Source organism: Euprymna scolopes, chromosome 36 (genome assembly GCF_053919585.1).
Source record: "Euprymna scolopes isolate OS-2025 chromosome 36, ASM5391958v1, whole genome shotgun sequence".
Lineage (NCBI taxonomy): Eukaryota > Metazoa > Mollusca > Cephalopoda > Sepiida > Sepiolidae > Euprymna > Euprymna scolopes.
This window is the reverse complement of record NC_136517.1, coordinates 71735350-71741349: the sequence shown is the minus strand read 5'-3', so window position 1 is coordinate 71741349 and position 6000 is coordinate 71735350. Positions and strand designations below refer to the sequence as shown.

The following is a 6000-nucleotide window of genomic DNA, read 5'->3' as shown; positions in this document are numbered from 1 at the left end:
GTTATTAAGTTCCATCTTTCCTTCTCTTACGCAACAAGAATGACCCGTTTCTCGGCCGGGTTGTGAGTTGTGATGAAAAGTAGGTTCTTTAGGTCAACCGGCGACGCTCAGTTCGGTGGTTAGTCGCTAACAAATCTCTACGACACTAGCCGAAGCTGGAGTTGTATCAAAAGAAGGTTATGCTGACTGTTTGGTAGTCTGTGACCAATCTCATCCATTATAGTTTCTTGAATGTAGGCGAAACCGCTACGGCGGATAAGTACTGCCAACAAATGGATGAAATGCATCAAAAACTCCAAAAACAACATCCAGCATTAGTCAACAGAAAAGACTCAATTCTCCCAGCGACAATGACCAATCGCACGTTGCTGCAGAAGTTTAAAGAATTGGGCTACGAAACTCTGCCTCTCACCTATCGCTTACCACCTTTTCAAGCATTTCGACAACTTTCTAAGTAAAAAATACTTCGAAAACCTAAACGATATCAAAAAACGCCTTCAACAACTTCATCGCCATCAGAACGTAATTTTTTTTTTTTTTTAGGTTACAGGCATAAATACACTTGTTTTACGTTGGCAAATGTGTGAGGATTCTAATGGCGCTTCTTTCGATCGATGAATTTTGTTGGACCGAGATATGTTCATCCGAATTTAAAAGTTCTAAACCGCAAAAAGTTTCTTGTCAACTTGATAGGAAAATAAATTCTGAAGCACAAAAGGTTGCTCGTTTTAATGGTACCACTCGCAATTTCGTAGCTCTTAAACTAAAATGGGATGCATTACTTTTGGAACGACCGTCGTACACACACACACACACACACATACTTCATTGCATTTGACGGTAACACTAAAACAGCGTGAATGCTTTCACTCTCCAGTTAACTCACTGCAACCAAACTTCGTCGCGAGATTAGATGAATGATGAGAAATGGCTAACAAGTTGTGTTGAGTGTCTTCTTTCTAACTTTTTTTTTATCGTTCTACCCTGTACAGGGTTGAACGATAAAGATGTCACCCTAAAGAAAACAACATTACTTATTTTAAAACTTTTATTGAAAAAATTAATTTATGTAACTTAATTATGCAGTAGAGCTGATATGTATTCTATGTAGCCGCCTTCAGCCTCAATCACCGCCTCCATACGGGTCTGGAACTGGGGGCATGCCTTTTCCACAAGCGCCGGCGGAAGCTGGGCGAGTACTCGGCGATTAGGCTAGCTTTGGTCTTGTGGGAGGTCATGTTGGTGATGTTCCCGACATATGACCAAACGAAGTAGTCCAGCGGGTTCAGGCCGGGGAAGGATGGTGGGCTAGTGAGAAAAGGGTACAAAGTCGTAGCACTCTTTTTGAAGCGAAGCCTGGGTCTCTTTGGATTTGTGCCAGCGTCTGCCCAGGGTCTGCCAGCGGCCACCTGGTTGCACCAGGAAATCACCGCACTCTTTAGCACATCCAGGTACACTTTGGTTTTGACTTTAAAGCCGGCTTCGAAGATGTGAGGTGATATGAAGTTGCCCCTACTTGAAACTACTCGTAAGGATAATTATTGCTCCTCAGAATAAGAATATTAAACTTATTTCGCAATTCAAATTTATAATCATCTAGTCGTTCAATGCACCTCCCTGAACGCCATAAAATCCAAATTATAATTTCCATAATTTTCTCGGCATTAGATAATTTCAGAACTATTAATCCCTAATACTCCTTAGATAATGATTAATCCCTAATACTCCTTCGAGACTTTCCAATATTTTTTAAGTTTACCTATTTCCATATAAAGCCCATGATAAAAAGCTTGCTTATTTTTTTGTCTTTTCTGGATAAATACTCACCTGTGACTCTTTCAAATTGCTGCTTTACTCCTCATCTTCCAGACTTGATTATTACTTGTTATCAACGTAATATTTTCCTCAATAGCGATTAACCAATTACAATAGCCACCCGCATTTAGATTGCCTTTTAGGCATAACCACAGCTCCATTGAGTTCTATCATATTTTCTTTTAATAGATTATGAAAATCCTCCATAATATAATAACTAGTTTGAATTTCTATAATTTCGCATCTAAAATAGGCTCTAAACCACCGAATTCCCTCTTAACAAGGGTTTTCTACTACCCCCAACGTAATTGTAAATCTTCACCATTAAATACTGATTAAAATATAATCAGTTAATGTATTTGTATTCCTCACTTATCACCCTATTCTATTTTAATCTGTTGGATTAGAATACATTACTCATTCTATCCACTTCAACTTGATCTGCAAAATGGTCCCTCGTTTGAAATATATTTTATTTTTAAGTAAGCGCAATCTACTTCATTTCCTTGGTATATTTAGTATTTTAAACCTCATTCATTATTGTATTTTATTTTATTTCTAAATTTACTTCTAATTCAATATGTGTAGATATGTATATGTCTGCTCGAGTTTTTTTTTTCGGATTTGTGTGTTTATGCATATGTAGATGTGTTCATGTTTATATTTATTCCTGTATGTGTCTATGTGTGTCTGTGTATATATGTACACAATGGTTTCGCGGATATAAAAATGTTGCGACATTGTGGCACTATTTCTTTGTGCCACTGTTTCTAACTCCGCAGCATGACCGGGTGGTTATTTGGCCATGTGCGTAGAGATACAAAGAAATGCTTTCCAATAATTCCCTTTCCTAGAGCTCTCTCTCTTTCCTGCACGACCACCATGAAGTGAAGACGAATATTCTGTCTCTACGTAAATGGGGGGAGCACCCCCTCCCTCAATACTAGTTAGGTTAGTTAGCTTTGAAAAGCCGATTATCCAGTTTTTTAATTGTTAAAGTTTTTGTTATATTTTGTAAAATAAATAGTTAACATTTCCGATCTCACAGTTTCATCTATTAAACTAGACAGTCAATATTTCCCCTCCCCTCTCCTGTCCCAATTCTATGTCATTTTGATATCTTATGCGCAGCAACTAATTTGAATTTGTTCTAAACGTCTGGCCCATCCTTAAATATTATTTTCTGTTTTTAACTTTTTTAGCATAATTAATTTTAATTTTTCTTGGTCAATGGGAGAGAATGGAAATTTTTTCTTTCGTTGTGAGGCCAATAATAATATTTTAGTATCTTTTCCAGTGGTAAAAAAAATTCTACCGCAATTTTAAGACGCTATCTTCGCATTTGGAATTTGCTCATGTTCACCGAGCAACTTGTATTATTACTAGTATTATTGGACTAATTCATTTGTATTTCTACATCAAACCAATGAACTTTGAATTGTACCACATTTTTCAACGTTTTTTTTTTCATCAAGCCTCGACTTCATTTGGAATATTCTTTTAACCTATACATTTCTAAATTATTATCACTTTCATTCAAATATGACTTCTCTAATAATTTGTAGTTTTCAATTTATATGCTAACCAGCAAAATTATAACTACCTATGGATATTGTTTTGCTAACTACTTTCCTCTTAGGATAAGCACCTTTGAAACTACATGGAATAAGAGAACATTTAAAGTTTTTAACTTGTATTGCTTGTCGAATAATAAATTGTTGTTAATTATAATTTACAGAGTTTAAATTCAATTTCATATATAACTCAAATGACCTTGTAACGAGTGATGTAACCCACTTTCCGGTTTACGACATCCGGTTGCGCATGCGCGCATAAACATTAACCCATAACAACGTAAACAAATAAACACAAATCGCTTCTTTTGCAGATTTTGACCTGCGCACTGAAATATTAACGTTATTATTTCAAAATTATTATTTAACATAGGAAGAGTTGGGCAGTTTGCAAATATTCTTTATTACAACTATACTGTCGCTATTTTCTTACAACTAAACAACTTTAACCCGTTGACAAACATAAGAACAATTATAGTAAAGCCAAGACTACTACTACTACTACTACTACTACTACTCTCTATCCGTCCCTTTTCCTTCCTCCTTTTTTATTTTTTGTTTACATTTCTAGATACAAAATAGTTGTGTGAGAACGGTGAATTTGTTGACACATTTACTAATCTGTTTCAATATTAGTTTTATATTATTTAATTTATTTAGGTTTTATTTTTTTGCTGCAGGTTTTATTAATATTTTTTTTTTTAAGTTTCTATAACTTGGTTGGAGTATTCCAATATGGGGTTTTCATTCTTATATTTCTCATCGGTAGGTTCATGTGCGTTTTTGCTGCTAAATGACTTTCGTCGGCGTTCGATTCGTAGGAAAATCATGTTTAATTTTCGATTTTTGAGCGATTATTCGGAAAAATAGGTAATTTTACACGAATAGGGAGTTTTCTTTTTCATGTTTGAGTGATCCGTCCGTGATTTTTAATTTTAATATACTTTCATAGAAATGTTTCTGTTATGTCAAAAACACCCTATTTTCTTTACGTCACAAGTGTCACGCTCATACATGAATTCCATAGCTAATATAACATACTGACCCAACGGGTCACGGGTAGTCTAGTATATATATATATATATATATATATATATATATATGTGTGTGTGTGTGTATGTGTGTGTGTGTGTATGAGGCATTGCCCCATCCTCCAATCGGGTTTTCTAGAAAAAAGCAACTTTTCATGACTGCTCTGTTCGAGCGTCTGATCGAAAAGAGACCAGAAAATACGTTTCCCCGAAGTCACATGATATTCCTGACTTTCGCTAATTTGGTATTTGTCATTCTTCTAAACCTTGATTCGTCAGTCATTCTTTCGGCCTAACTGCGGACTTACATTATATAACAAAAGGAAACCGTAGACATTGTCCGTTTAACGGCAAATCAACCTTTTTAAACACAAAATACATATTGTTAATAAATAAATGTGTACGATCAATTGGACATATGTTGCTATTTGACACAAGCTATGAAAAGCGTTATCGACCAATTCAGACTTTGGAATCTCAAAGATGGCGTCCGTAGGAGTGTCGTGACAATTATTACTACCGAATAATTTCAATTTCAATCATTGAGGCAAAACAAATAGTAAAATAAAAGCAATTTATCTTCAATGAACTTTGCACAATAAGCATTGAATTTCGGCATTAAATAATCCCCCAAATATTGAAATGCCGTCAAAATGACAAGCCAAACGAATAAGAGACATTGCCCCGTCTCTTTCTATATATATATATATATATATATATATATATATATATATATATATATATATATATATAATCTCACACATTCACAGGAGTACTAACTTCGTCGTTCAAATCCAACTTAGCAATTTAGTGGAGACTGATCTTTTCTCTTCCTTATAATCCCTTTATCACAAAAGAGAAATTATCGCGACACAACTTTCCTGCTGATTACAACTTGGTCATTCTCAAGTCCAATTGCAACAAATTCTTATCATGAACTAATCAAAGTAATCAATTTTAGTACTATCATAGTGTTCCTCATATGCTACTGACCCGTCTCATTAACTCTTATCCTTGAATCGTTCTTGATCTTCATAAATGCAAATGTAATTTTTTTTTAAATCGCTTATCGTAAAAACAAATTACCTGAGTGAAATTAAAACGAACGGCCATTTTTTTCTTGCATAAATAAAATAAAATTTTAAATGGAAAATAAGTGACCTTTGATAGAGGTCATCTAAATATTTATTATTAAAGATACTGTGTTTTTATCAACGAAACCTTTGACCTGGCTACTAACACCACTCCTTTCGTGACCCCCCCACACCCCTGCTTTCACATTCTGATAGCTTGTTAATTTATTTTTGTCGAATTCGCCATATTTAAAGTGCGTCACCAGTAAGTCAGGTCACATTATTGGATGAAGCTTAAAACAAAACAGTCAGAATTCCGTAGCTGGGAAATTCTCAATTATTAAGCGAAAAACGGTAAGCTGTGATTTTTTTGAAAAAACGTTTTACTTCGGCATGCCAGCTTCTTGGGTTGGATTGATACAGTACCTGGGTATGTCAAGTTCCATCTTTGTCTAGCTTTTACTGTTTTATAAGAAAATCTTTTGACATTTTGTGGAAAAAAAACCA

The 6000-nt window shown here is 34.8% G+C and overlaps 1 protein-coding gene across 2 annotated transcripts in view; it reads left to right on the top strand.

Annotated features, from left to right (window-relative positions):
* Window positions 1–5775: 5775 nt before the first annotated feature.
* The window catches only part of LOC145260225 (uncharacterized), a 62610-nt gene continuing 62385 nt past the window's right edge, over window positions 5776–6000 (top strand). The window contains exon 1 of one of the 2 annotated variants that reach the window (XM_080118051.1): window positions 5776–5847. The gene's annotated coding sequence lies outside the window, so the exon portion shown is untranslated. Of the gene's footprint in view, window positions 5924–6000 lie in introns of both variants that reach the window. The other variant, XM_080118052.1, reaches the window with a different exon arrangement.